This window comes from Macaca thibetana, chromosome 10, assembly GCF_024542745.1.
Source record: "Macaca thibetana thibetana isolate TM-01 chromosome 10, ASM2454274v1, whole genome shotgun sequence".
NCBI lineage: Eukaryota > Metazoa > Chordata > Mammalia > Primates > Cercopithecidae > Macaca > Macaca thibetana.
In genome coordinates, this window is record NC_065587.1 from 12583538 (window position 1) to 12597259 (window position 13722).

Below are 13722 nucleotides of genomic sequence, written 5' to 3' on the forward strand. Positions count from 1 at the left end.
GGAGCTGGGCATTGAGAAAAGTATTCTTTCTTCATTAACCTGTGGGCAGGGGGAAAGGTGATTCTAGGGGGCTGGGAAACCATTATAATTGTCCAGAAGTTAAGGCAGACTGAACCAGGGCAGTGGAGGGGAAAGGGGACAAATTTAAGTGGAATCTTTGAGCCTGATTAGAAAGAATAGTCCAGGCATGCTGAGCACATCTGCAATCCCAACACTTTGGAAGGCAGAGGCATAAGGATTGCTTGAGGCCAGGAGTTCAAGACCCTGTCGTTATAAAAACATTAAAAACAAAAAATTAGGCCAGGCGCGGTGGCTCACACCTGTAATCCTAGCACTTGGGGAGACTGAGGCGGGCAGATTGCCTGAGCTCAGGAGTTCGAGAGTACCCTGGGCAACATGGTGAAACTCCGACTCTGCTAAAAAACAAACAAACAAACAAAAAAAACCCCCCAAAAATTAGCTGGTCGTAGTGGCGCGTGCCTGTAATCCCAGCTACTCCGGAGGCTGAGGCAGGAGAATTGCTTGAACCTGGGAGGTTGCAGTGAGTCGAGATTGCACCACTGCACTCCAGCCTGGGCAACAGAGCAAGACTCTGTCAATAAATAAATAAATAAATAAATAGAAAATTAGCCGAGTGTGATGGTATGCCCAGGTAGCCCTAGCTACTTGGGAGGCCGAGGTGGAGGATCACTTGAGCCCAGGAGTTTGAGGCTGCAGTGAACTATGATCAAAGCACTGCACCCCAGCCTGGGTGAGAGAGCAAAACCCTGTCTCTTAAAAGAAAGGATGGGTAGTTGCCTGGAGGAGGGGTGGGAAGGAAGATAGCAAGGGAGGTGTTTATCTTCATTTTGGAAAGCCTGAATAAAGGTCTTGAGAGGGCTTTTTTCCTCCCACAGGGAGCACCCACTAGGGCCCCCAATACCACCTGCTGGCCTGCCATATCACTCAGACCAGGTGACTTTCTGTCTTTGAGCCCCTTCCTGGCAACCAAGCCTAAAAATACCCACCACCTGCCTCTGCCCCCCCACCCGCCAGCCTGGGGCCTCTGTAAGTGGAGACCCAAGAGTGCCCCTAAGCAGAAACCAAGACCCTGAAGTGAAAGCCCTGGAGGGGAAGTGTAAGGTAGATAGTGTCTGGTCTCTAAGTGTTCTGTACTAGCATTGCAGATGTGGTGGGTAATTGGCACAAGGACTTCCTCCCTAAGGGGTTAGTGTGTAGGGAGGGAGAGCTGGGAAGTCATAAATGAGTCATTACAACGCAATTGATAAGCCTTGCTCTTGTTAGGACAGCCCCAGGCATGTCCTACCTGGGGCTGGGGAGGAATTGTTCTATAGGATTTTGCTATTACGGGATCTCTGGTCATGTTATACCTACTTTTTGGGGCATGTTCTCTATGCCAGACCCTGTACTAAGTATTGGGATTACATCAGAAAAGAAAACGGAGGCCGGGCGCGGTGGCTCAAGCCTGTAATCCCAGCACTTTGGGAGGCCGAGGCGGGTGGATCACGAGGTCAGGAGATCGAGACTATCCTGGCTAACATGGTGAAACCCCGTCTCTACTAAAAATATAAAAAAAAAAAAAAAAAACTAGCCGGGCGTGGTGGCGGGCGCCTGTAGTCTCAGCTACTTGGGAGGCTGAGGCGGGAGAATGGCGTGAACCTGGGAGGCGGAGCTTGCAGTGAGCCGCGATCACGCCACTGCACTCCAGCCTGGGAGACACAGCGAGACTCCGTCTCAAAAAAAAAAAAAAAAAGAAAACGGATACTTGGGAGGCACAGGCGAGAGAATCGCTTGAACCCAGGAGGTTGAGGCTGCAGTGAGCCGAAACTGAGCCACTGCATTCCAGCCTAGGTGACAGAGTGAGACTCCATCTCAAACAACAACAATAAAAAGCCAAAAAGTATGAAAATCTTTGTCCTCAGAATTTATTGGCCAGGCAAGCGGTGGCTCACACCCATAATCTCAGCACTTTGAGTGGTCGAGACGGGTGATCGCTTTGAGCCCAGGAGTTCAAGATCAGCCCTGGCAACATAGCGAAAACCCATCTCTACAAAAAAATACAAAAATTAGCCTGGTATGGTGGCACATGCCTATTATCCCAGCTAATCAGGAGGCTGAGGTGGGAGGATCACTTGAGCCTGAGTGGCGGAGATTACAGTAACCTGAGATTGTGCTACTGCACTCCAGCCTGGGTGACAGAGTGAGACTGTCTCAAAAACAAAAACAAAAACAAAAAAACAAAAACCAAAAATCGTATGTTCTACTAGAAGAAGACACACAGGGAAATAGGCAAACTATATAATATGATAGAAATGAAGTGACAGGGAAAGTAGGGCATGGTAACGGGAAATACAGAGTGCATGCGAGGGGTCTGGTAGTTTTACTAGGGTGCTCAGGGCAGGCCTCACTGAATGGAGGACATTTGAGCAAGCCCTTGAAGAAGGTGATGGAGCAATCATTCTGGTGTCTGGGGAAACAGCGATCACAGCAGAGGGAACAGCTAGTGCAGGGGGCTCGGGGCTGAGTGAGCTCAGCTTGTTCTAGGAACAGCACGGGGTCAGTGTGGAAGAAAAGGGTAAGAGATGAATGAGGTCAGGAATACCCAGGAGAGTAGAATGTCAGATTAAGCATTTGTAAGGACTTGTAAGGCTTTTACTTAAAGCGAAATAGAGAGCCAACGGACGGTTTTGAGCAAAAAAGTGCCATGTTTTGACTTAGATTTTATTTCTTTTTTTTGAGACGGAGTCTCGCTCTGTCGCCCAGGCTGGAGTGCAGTGGCCAGATCTCAGCTCACTACAAGCTCCGCCTCCCGGGTTTACGCCATTCTCCTGCCTCAGCCTCCCGAGTAGCTGGGACTACAGGCGCCCGCCACCTCGCCCGGCTGGTTTTTTGTACTTTTTAGTAGAGACGGGGTTTCACCGGGTTAGCCAGGATGGTCTCGATCTCCTGACCTCGTGATCCGCCCGTCTCGGCCTCCCAAAGTGCTGGGATTACAGGCTTGAGCCACCGCGCCCGGCCAGATTTTATTTCATTTTTTGAGACAGATTCTCATTTTGTCACCCAGGTTGGAGTGCAGTGGCATGATCTTGGCTCACCACAACCCAGCCTCCACCTCCCAGGTTCAAGCAGTTGTCATGCCTCAACCTCCCGAGTAGCTGGGACTACGGGCATGCACCACTACACCCAGCTAATTGTTGGCCAGGCTGGTCTCTAACTCCTGGACTTAAATGATCCACCCGACCTCACAAAGTGCTGGGATTACAGGCGTGAGCCACCGTGCCTGGCAGATTTTAAAAGAATCTCCCTCAGCCCTGAATTGACAGGGTGGATCAGAGGGCCGGGTTGGAACAAGGGAGATGGGTTAGCAGAACTTTGCAATAATCCTGTGCAGATACTGGACCAGGGTGGTAGCACTGGAGGTGGAGTGGCAGACGTCAGAGTCTAGATCTATTTTGCAGGTAGAGCCAGCAAAAGCGGGGCATTCACAGCTGACTCTGAGTTCTGGCCTGGGGACTGGAAGGATGGAATTGTCAACAGCTGATGAAGGCAAGGCTGAGAGGGAGCAGGGTTGTGTGTGTGGAAGTGCAGTTGGCTCAGCTGCAGACACGTTGACTTTGAGATGCCTGCTGGACCTCCAAGAAAGAAGTGTTGAGCAGACAGTTCAGGGGAGGAGTCTGGAGACACAAATACATTTGGGGATCTTGAGCACATCAATGCCAGAACATAATTGCATTTTATCTGGTTCAATTAACCTAGGTGATGTCTGGACCTAGCAAACGGAAATGGGCTAGGCGGCTTGAACCCTGTCTGAAGACTTTTGCTAGTTCGGCAGCCTAGAGCCAGATGGGGCAAGAAAGAATCGCTGCTAAGTGGGGTGGGAAGAAAAAGCCTCTTTCAGTGGTTTGCAATTTCATCTGGCCTAATTGCACACAACACTCGGTCCACGTTCATTCCACAATTCCACACGCATCCTTCACTCAACAAATAGCCATTGTATTTCGTTTCATCTTCAAAACAGGCTCAAATGGAGGAAATTAGGGTTAAGAGAAGTGAAGCACCAGCGAGGGTCAGGGACAGAGATCGCAGCCCAGAAAGTTCTCGAGGTTGGGGGCCAGTCGTAGTTGGTTTTGTGAGTGGCAGGAGGATGCGGGTCGCGCCCCAACCCGCGGGGCGGCCGGCTGGGGTTCGCGGCGCGGCCCCTTTAAGGCCCAGGCAGTGATCTCAGCCGCGTTCGCCGCCCCGCCCTCCCCGGCGGCGAGCCCAGTGCGCATGCGCGCCGCGGCAGCACACCACTGGGCCCGGGACGCGCCGGCGGTGGCGGAGAGTCCAGGGCTGGGGCGCCTACCGCCCGCCCCGCTCGCAGAGCCCGGCCGCCGCGCGTCGTCCGCACACGCCGCCACCGCCATGGGCTCCTGAGGTATCCTGTCTGGCCGGTCTCGCCCGGGAGCCCCAAGGGGGAACTGCGACTCCCAAGCGCGGGGGGCTGCTTGTTTCGGAGAGGCCCGCGCGAGGGACGCCCGGCTTCGGCCGCCGGCGCCCGGGCGGGGAGGGCACTAAGGAGGCCGGCGCGGCCGCGGAGGGAGGGGGCATCTGTCTCCCAACCCGTGCCTCCCCTCCTCCCCGCAAGGTCGCCCGTGGGTGTGCCCGCTCCCTTTCCACGCCAACGTGGCGAGGGCAGCGCCTGGAGTGTAATCGGACCTGCCCGGGGGGTGGCCCCGGGAGAGGGAGGCGGATGGACAGGCGCTTTGCAAGAGGGATTGTGTGCTCCTAGGTGGGTGTGCTGGCGCCTGGCACGGCCGAGTGAGTGGGGGAGGCGTCCGTGACCTGTGCGGGTGGCAGTGACCTGGGAGGGTGGTCGGCGGGGGGCCTTCGGGGCTGCGTCGTGAGTGGAGGGTGTACACGCCCGGCACACAGATACTCAGGTTTGGAAGGCGATCTACTGGGACCTGGGGCTCGAAAGATGTTTGCCTCCAACTGGGACCAACCAAAGACTGGTTTTGGGTGTCTGTATCCTTCCCGTGGATTGTACATTTCCTTCCCGGGCACACCCTTGGTACCTCGCTTGGATCCACTTACCTCCAGTGCTGGGTGGCTCCAGGCCAAAGCAAGGCAGTTAGGCTGGGGGTTGGGCATGGATTCCCAATACATATCCCCTCTGGGGGTGTTGTATAAGGCCAGATATTTTACTCCTCCCTCCCTTCCAGGGCATTTTGGGGCAAAGCAGGTGTTTGCATGCCTGATACCTGTGGTGAGGTGAAGGCCATATATTATTTATCTGACTGCTGGTGCTTTTGTAAGGAAAGAAGCAGCAATCTGTGCCCTGGAGGCCCTGCGCTGCAGAGTCAGCCAGGCAAACAAGCTCACCTGCACCTGCAGAGGCAGCGCAGGTCTCAGAGGTGTGACTTCGTTGACACGTTATGCCTACAGTGTCCTTTGCATGTCCCTATTCAGCTTCCTTGGTAGGATCCCTAGGCTCTGCACCTCGGAACCTTGTCTAGGGTGCTGTGCGTATCAGAGTTGGGACCTGGGACGCTGGGGTGAGAGGGCCCCAGCAGCCAGGTATGTGTGCGCACCTGGAATTGATGCCCAAGCTATCAAGGAGCTCTCAAGCGTGGGGGAATCAGACTTGGAAACAGGTGATCACAGTGATGTGAAAAATACCAAACAAAGGAGTAGAAGGAGTACAGGGGCAGGTTTAGTGCCCAGGAAGGAGGATCGTGGCCACAGGAGACTCTCTCATAAGGAGACAGACGGTTGTGCTGAAGCCTGAAGGATGACTGGCGTTCATCTGAGGCTTTTGTGCTTTCCACGTATATTTTCCTGTGTTAATTTGCACAGCAGCTGTGTGAGTAAGGAACGGTTGTTGTCCCTATTTGTGGATGTGGTAAACTGAGGCCCAGAGGGAATTCATGACGCTCTTCTCCATGATCAGTGGCAAGCCTGGATGGAATCATCCTTGAACCAGGAACTCTCTCTTGCTGCCAGATCTTATCTTGCAACTTACTGAGCATCTATGTGCCAGGCACTGTGCTGGGGCATAGCGTTGTGATGGTCAGTGGGACCTGGTGCCTGCCTTCTAGGGGCTCCCAGTCTGCTGGGAAGATGGACACTGATTTAGTGACCCCAGTCCAGATACGAGGCTCCAGTAGCTAGTGTGGGTGGAGAAGGCGCTGTGAATTACCCCAAAAGCCTTCGTGCAGTGGATTCTGGATGTCTTATTTGTTGCACCCACGGTGGTGGTGGGTTATGCAAGGAGCCCCTTCTGAATTTCTCCAACCAAGTGGAAAGAAGAGCTTCGAGGCAGAAGGGTGAGTGAGCCACTTGTCCTAGTTCATTCCTGTTGGCCGAGTTCTGTGAGCTGGGGCTTCTGTCCGGAGGTCGTTTTCTCCCTCTCTGTCTTAGAGGTTTTGCTCCTGGTCTCTGGCTGGCCTGCCCAGTCTCTCACCCCGAGAAGGGCTCAGTGCTATTTCCAGTCCCTGCTGTGCTCATTTCTCTCTGTAAATTCCCTGGAGTGGAAACAGCCCCGGCAAGGCAGGGTACAGCCTTTTATTGTTTTGAAACCGAGTCACAGCTCTGGGCCTGTAGACTGCGGATTTGGTGTGGGAGTTCTGGGAGGCCAATAGCTGGGCCCCTGGGAGAGCTCTGTGTGGGGTCTGCCCCAGGCGCTGCAGCCCCAGGGAGTAAGCACTCACGGAGGACCATGCTGCCCTGCACTGTGCTGGGAGCAGCCCTCTAAAAGGTGGTTGGCAGAGGGAGCCCGATGTGTAACAAATATGTGCAAGACAGTGCCCTACTTGTGGTGGAAACAGAGGGCCCTAAAGGGGCCCAGAGGACAATAGGAACAACAGTCCGTTTATTGAGCACTTACTGTGTGCCAGGCACAGTTCAAAGCGCTTTCATGAATTACTGTATTTAATTTTCCTACCACCCAATGAGATGGGGGCCGTCACCGTCTGCATTTTGTAGGGGAGGCAGCAGAGGGTGGAACAGCTGAGTTTTGAACGAGTAGGTCTGACCTCAGAGCCCATGCTCCTCCCCTGTAACCCTGGGGTGCTGGAAGTCATCTTGGCCCTGAAGGATGAGGGGTGCTCGACCTGTGAAGGAGAAGGAGGACATTCCATTTAGAGGGAACTCCGGGCAGATGTGGAGGTCTGAGCTGCCTCACCTCTCAGACGCAGAGGATTGAACTACTTGTGGCTGTGTTGGGTCTGTGTCCTAAAGACACAGACTCTTTGGAGGCCCCGCCAAGGAGTTTGAACTTGATCCTGATGTAGTCAACAGGGAGGCCTTGAAAGTTTCTGGAAGGTTGTGACATGCTCAGCCACGTGTTACGGGGCGGTATTACCATCTCTTCTCATCCCTCCTTCATTCCTGCAGAGAACTTCTGGAAGACCAGGCGTCTGTCCCGTTGGCTTTCCTACAGCCCCTGGCATCACTGTTAGACCCCGATGCCTTTCTCTTGTCTTCTAGCAGCTTCTGGTCTTGAAGACCCTGTGTGACCCAGGGCAGGCTCTGGAGCCCACTGTTGTAATGGTGTCTGCCCTACTGCTGACCTCTTGCCTGCTGGGATCTGGCTCCTTTGAGCTGGAACTTTTTTTGTTTGAGATGGAGCCTCTTTGTGTTGCCCAGGTTGGAGTGCAGTGGTGCTATCATAGCTTGCTGCAGCTTCTACCTCCTGGGCCCAGGAGATCCTCCCACCTTGGCCTTCTAAAGTGCTGAGATTATAGGTGTGAACAACCATGCTTGGTCAGCTGGAACTTTTTTTTTTTTTTTTTTTAAGACAGAGTCTTAGGCTGGGTGTGGTGGCTCACACCTGTAATCCCAGCACTTTGGGAGGCCAAGGTGGGCGGATTGCCTGAGGTCAGGATTTTGAGAACCAGCCTGGCCAACACAGTGAAACCCTGTCTTTACTAAAACAATTAGTCAGGCATGGTGGCACACGCCTATAGTCCCAGCTATTTGGGAGGTTAAGGCAGGAGAATCACTTGAACCTGGGAGGCGGAGGTTGCAGTGAGCTAAGATGGCACCACTACACTCCAGCCTGGTGGGTGACAGAGCGAGACTCTGTCTTTTAAAAAAAAGAAAAGAAATGGTCCCTAGGAGCATGAGAGGAGGAGGGAGAGAGGGAGGTAATGCGCTGAGCAGTCCTGGTGACCTGGAGAGAGAATTGGGAGATGCAGTTTAAATCTGTGGTTGTTAGCCTTGTGGCCTTGGGCAAGATGCTTACCAGGTTTCAAAATAGGGGACAAATGGTACACTTTCCTTCATCTGTAAGATGGGAGTAATAACAGTGTGGCCGTCATGTGGCTGGCATGACCAGTGTCTGCATGGAGCTCATGTGTACCTGGCACGCAGGACATGCTTTTATTATGACCTTATAGGCCCATTCATTTATTTGAGAAGGAGGCATCGCAGGTCTGTGTGCCAGGCTGTGGGGAGCCTTCCTTAGGAGCCAAGTGCAGCTGGGTAGAGAGAAATCAGACACACAAGCCATTATGATTGTCCTGGGGGCTCTGAGGGAACATTAGGCCATTGTCACCTGGGCGGGCACTTGTCTGGTGAGGTGATGTGATGTGTGTTAAGGTGGAGGAAGAAGTGGGTTCCAGGCAGAAAGAAGAGTGCATGCAAAGCAGAGATCTGAGTTCACGTCTATGAAGTTGTTTGACACTGAGACTCAGCACCTAGTAGACCTGAAATAAATGTTTGCTGAATATGATCTTCTCAGCCTCAGAGAGGAGAGAAATAGGAAGAAGTAGAGTGGGAGGGGGCCACGGAGAGATGAATTAAAGGGTCACCCAATTTGTAGATTTCTCATTCCCTCCCCATCGCCTCCACCTCTGTGGAAAAGCACATGGTGCAGGTACTAACAATGCGTCTAAGTCCACCAGAATTCTTTTTTTTTTTTTTCAGGCAGGGTCTCCCTCTGTCTCCCAGGCTGGAGTGCAATGGCGAGATCTTGGCTCACTGCAACCTCCGCCTTCTGGGCAATTCTCGTGCCTCAGCCTCCCAAGTAGCGGGGATTGCAGGCACCCACCATCACGCCTGGCTAATTTTTGTATTTTTAGTGGAGATGGGGTTTCACCATGTTAGCCAAGCTGGTCTCGAACTCCTGACCTTGTGATCCACCTACCTTGGCCTCCCAAAGTGATGGGATTACAGGCGTGAACCACCGTGCCCGGCCTTCGCCAGCATTCTTACCAGGCACTCATTCCCAAACTGCTTGTCCTCAGGACTGGAGAGGATAAATCTAAATGCAGAGGCAGCTGAGAACTGGAATTAGGCCGGACACTCAGATAGCATTTGTTCACGTGTCTGTTTGCTGCTGTTTTAGCATGGCTGAAGCCCTATGCCCGGGTACGGCGTAGAAGGATGGTGCGTGGCTTCTGGTTGGTAACTTTTCCAGTCTTAGGTTAATCATGGCTCAGTGTCTGGCGAAATGCGTAGAGTAGGTATGAAGTAGTTTTTGATTAAACAAATGAATGGTTGGATGGGTTCGTGGCACTGCCACTCAGGATAAAGCTATAATTATTCTTGAAAAATGATGGATATGGCTGGGTGTGGTGGCTCATGCCTGTAATCCCAGCACTTTGGGAGGCCGAGGTGGGCGGATCACTTGAGCTCAGGAATTGGAGACCAGCCTGGCCAACATGGTGAAACCCCATCTCTGCTAAAAATACAAAATCAGTCAGGTGTGGTGGCACATGCCTACAGTCCCAGCTACTTGGGAGGCTGAGACAGAAGAATTGCTTGAATCTGGGAGGCGGAGGTTGCAGTGAGCTGAGACTATGCCATTGCACTTCAGCCTGGGTGACAGAGCGAGATTCCATCTAAAAAGAAAAAAGAAAAAAAAGACAGATATTAGGGGTGATTAGAACAGGATTGTTTATTCCAGGTGCCAGCGGTGCTCACTAAACAGCCTTGAGTCTGGCTGGCTGGTGTGGGAGATCTTAGGCCTGTGATGGGAGACAGGAAGCTTGGTGGACACCTCCTTTTCCTTCTCTGGGGTGGAAACCACAGGGGGATGATCCACCCAGAAAGTCTTTGTGCTGAATGTGCGTCACTTCCAGCTCAACCATGTTTTACAAAGTCACATCCCACTAAGTGAATATTTGGTGAAAAGTTTGCCACATTATTCTGTGTTGTACCTTTGAAAAACAATAGGCTTCTCTGAGATTAGAAGTAGTACTTGTTGATTATAGTAAACTTGAAACACAGAAAAGATTGGGGATAAGAATAAAAATTACCCCAAATTTCCAAATCAAGAAGTAATCATGGTTCAAGTTTGGGCAGATGTTCTTTTTTTTTTTTTTTGAGACGGAGTCTCGCTCTGTCGCCCAGGCTGGGGTGCAGTGGCTGGATCTCGCCTCACTGCAAGCTCCGCTTCCCAGGTTCACACCATTCTCCTGCCTCAGCCTCCCGAGTAGCTGGGACTACAGGCGCCCGCCACCACGCCTGGCTAGTTTTTTTTGTATTTTTTAGTAGAGACGGGGTTTCACCGTGTTAGCCAGGATGGTCTCCATCTCCTGACCTCGTGATCCGCTCATCTCGGCCTCCCAAAGTGCTGGGATTACAGGCGTGAGCCACCGAACCCGGCTGGGCAGATGTTCTTTCTAGGCATAAACATGCGTTATCTCATTGTTTGCTTAACACTGAGTTATAAATATTTACCCATAGCATTTGAAAGGTAGCTATAGATAGAAAAGAATCAGAGAAGTTCTAAAACAGCCCTCGTGCTTTGTTTCAGATTTTCTGCAGGAAAGAGGAGGTCTTCAACCTTTTTTAGCTGGATGGCACCATTGCAGGAGTGGTGAACAGGGCACTGAATCGAGTCAGGAAACCTAGCTGTGACCTTGGGCAAGCCACTTGCCCTCTTTGAGCTTCACTCCTCCTAAGGCAAGGGGCACTATTCGTACCCTGTCTCCTCACCTCACAGGCTCTGATGAAGTCCTCAGTTAGAATGCCTTTAGCTCCCAAGGTTGTGGTTTGGAGGTAGGGCAGGTCACACGATCATGAAGATGGAAGGAGAAACGGAAGCATGTGTGCCTGTTGCTTCTTTCCCAACCTAAAATGTTTGGTGATCTCCTGAAGACTCCAGCCTCCACGCTGGGAAGCCAGGATCCGGAGGCCCTTTACTTGTGCTCACGGGCAGTCCCAGATGGTCCCCCTCCCCAACAGAGGGGGTGCAGTGAGACCTCCGGAAGTTACTGCCTCTGTTACCTTCAAAGGGATTTTCAGATCAGTTAGCCCCCCTACTCCAAGGGATGTGTGTGGAGCTTGGTACCTTTATTTATCTCCTGCTCTAACCCCTGTGGACTGCCTGCACCCAGGGGGGCCCAGTCCTGCTGGCAAGTGACTGAGAACCTCCACTCCACTCAGCAGGGCTGTTCCCCAAAGCCCTTTGGGTCATCATTTACCGAAAAGCTCTGAGAGAAAATAACTAACCCCATGGCCCCGCTGTAGCTACTGGCAGAGCCTCCTGGTCTCCATCTCTAGTACCTGTGGTTTTTGTTTCATCCAGAATGAGCAGTGAATCTGGGATCCCATCAGCAATCAGTTTGGGTGCCTACGAGGCACAATGATAGATATTGGTGAAGGGTATGTGTGAGGACATTAGTTAATATTAACGTGCTAATCATATTATTCTCATTGGAATTTGTGGGGCTTTGCAAATTATATTTCAAATATATGGTTTTATGTAATCCTTTTAACTGCCCTGAAACCTTGAAATTATTGCACCTATTTTATAGATGGAGAGACTGAGGCTCAGAGGGGTGAATTGTCTAAGATCCTGGGGGAGGAAGCACCCCCCCAGGTGCTTTCTGGTTTTGAGTCCTGGGCCCTTCCTGCTGAGTAGCTGCCCTCAACACAGACCCGCCCTTGGGGAGCTTGCAGCCCCACTGGGAAGCCCAGTGTATTGGATTGCTGCTTAGACCCGGAAAGCACATGAATAAAACTTCAGGTTAAAACCATGGGGTTTCCCGGAGGCAGCAGTTGGCTCTGCGTGGGGGTGAGCTGAGGAGCCAGTGCTCTCTGGAGCAAGGGCAGTTGGACTGAGGCTCATTGGACAGTGGAGGTTGGCAGGTGAAGTGCAGGAGGGCTTTGCAGGGAGTGGGACCACCTTGAGCACACACAGAGGAATGAGACAGGCAGGTAACTCAAGGAGCAGAGGTCTCGTGACCCCTTCCCAGAACATGTAGGGTCCTAGCCTCACCTCCAGGAGGAAGAAGTGCATGTATACACAAATTTATCAATGGAGTTTAAATAAATAGGATGTGGGAAAATGTAGATTTTCCAAAACAATACATATTTGCTTTGAGAAGAAAGGTGGATGTGGGATGCGTTGGTTAGAAGAATTTTAATGACAGTAACCTCAGAGCATGTAAGCATGATTTGATTTACTAGAGTGCCTGGCCGTCTCAGTCAGTGGGAGCAGGGCTTGGGCTGGGAGATGAGTTGACAAGGTTCTTTCAGACACTGCCTTTGGTTTGCTAAGAGGTATCCCCTGCTTGGCTGGAGGCAGAAGACCTTTCCTTCTATTCCCAGTTTGCAGTAGTTGGGCCAGATTTGTGGAAGTGGGAGAAAGGCCTGCCTTGCTTCTGTATAGACTCGGCTGTCCTCACTTGACACTCAGTGTGCCTTCCAGAGACCCGCCTCCATCTCCTCGACTGCCTGGCTTGATGCTTAGGTGGCGATGGCTGTTGGGCATAAGAGTTATGTAACAGATCTGTGATGGACCCAGGAGCAGAGCCAGTCAAGTGAATGTCATGGAATGGGAGTGGGGTCTTGCATGGCTGTGGTGTCCCCAGCAGCTTGTGCAGGGGATGTGGCAGGAAGTGCTCACCACTCATTTGGAATGGTTAGACTGGAAGCACTTGGCCCTCTTGGGCTCTGCACCCCCACCCCCTTCCGCCTGGCCTGCCTGTTCCTCCTCTGGTAGGGCACCTGGGGAAGTCAATTATGGCTGCTTGTCATAGTGGCTCAGGTCACCGTTCACACTTCCACCTGCCCTGGGACCAGGACATCAGAGCCCTGAGAAGGATCAAGGGACCAAGTGGGCCTAGCCTTTTACTGACAGCTGGGAAGTGCAAGCATGTGGACCAGAGCACCAAGTGAGTTGGGGCTGGTGTGGGTTCAGCACCGTCTCCCTACCCAGAGCTCCATTTGTTGAAAACAGCCTTTCTCTACCGTTTCTTCACATGGACAACTTTAAACTATGTATTGGCTGGTCATGGTGGCTCACGCCTGTAATCCCAGCACTTTGGGAGGCCGAGGTGGGCAGGTAACTTGAGGTCAGGAGTTCGAGACTAGCCTGGCCAACATGGTGAAACCTCGTCTCTACTAAAAATACAAAAATTAGCCCAGTGTGGGGACATGTGCCTGTAATCCCAGCTACTTGGGAGGCTGAGGCAGAAGAATCGCTTGAACTTGGGAGGCAAAGGTTGCAGTGAGCTGAGATTGCATCACTGCACTTCAGCCTGGGACACAGAGCCAGACTGCATCTCAAAAAACAAACAGAAACCTACATATTGTCTATATTTCCCCCAACATTGAGGCTCATTTCTTGGATGAACAATTTAAATGTACTGTGCCTCTCTGGCAATGTTTTCCAAAATTACAGATGTTTCGACACTTTCACCAGCAGCTCTACCTCTCAGAATTTATCTTACAGATGCATTAACACATGTGCAAAATGATTTATTTGCAAGATTAGTCATTGTTGCC

At 51.9% G+C, this 13722-nt stretch overlaps 2 protein-coding genes across 6 annotated transcripts in view; one reads left to right on the top strand and one right to left on the bottom strand.

The window, feature by feature from the left end:
- The window catches only part of CBY1 (chibby family member 1, beta catenin antagonist), a 628117-nt gene that overhangs the window by 360269 nt on the left and 254126 nt on the right, over window positions 1-13722 (bottom strand). The gene's annotated exons all lie outside the window — the stretch shown is intronic.
- Window positions 4269-13722, top strand: part of TMEM184B (transmembrane protein 184B) — a 55717-nt gene continuing 46263 nt past the window's right edge. For both annotated transcript variants that reach the window (XM_050806231.1, XM_050806232.1), the window contains exon 1: window positions 4269-4417. The gene's annotated coding sequence lies outside the window, so the exon portion shown is untranslated. The remainder of the gene's footprint in view (window positions 4418-13722) is intronic.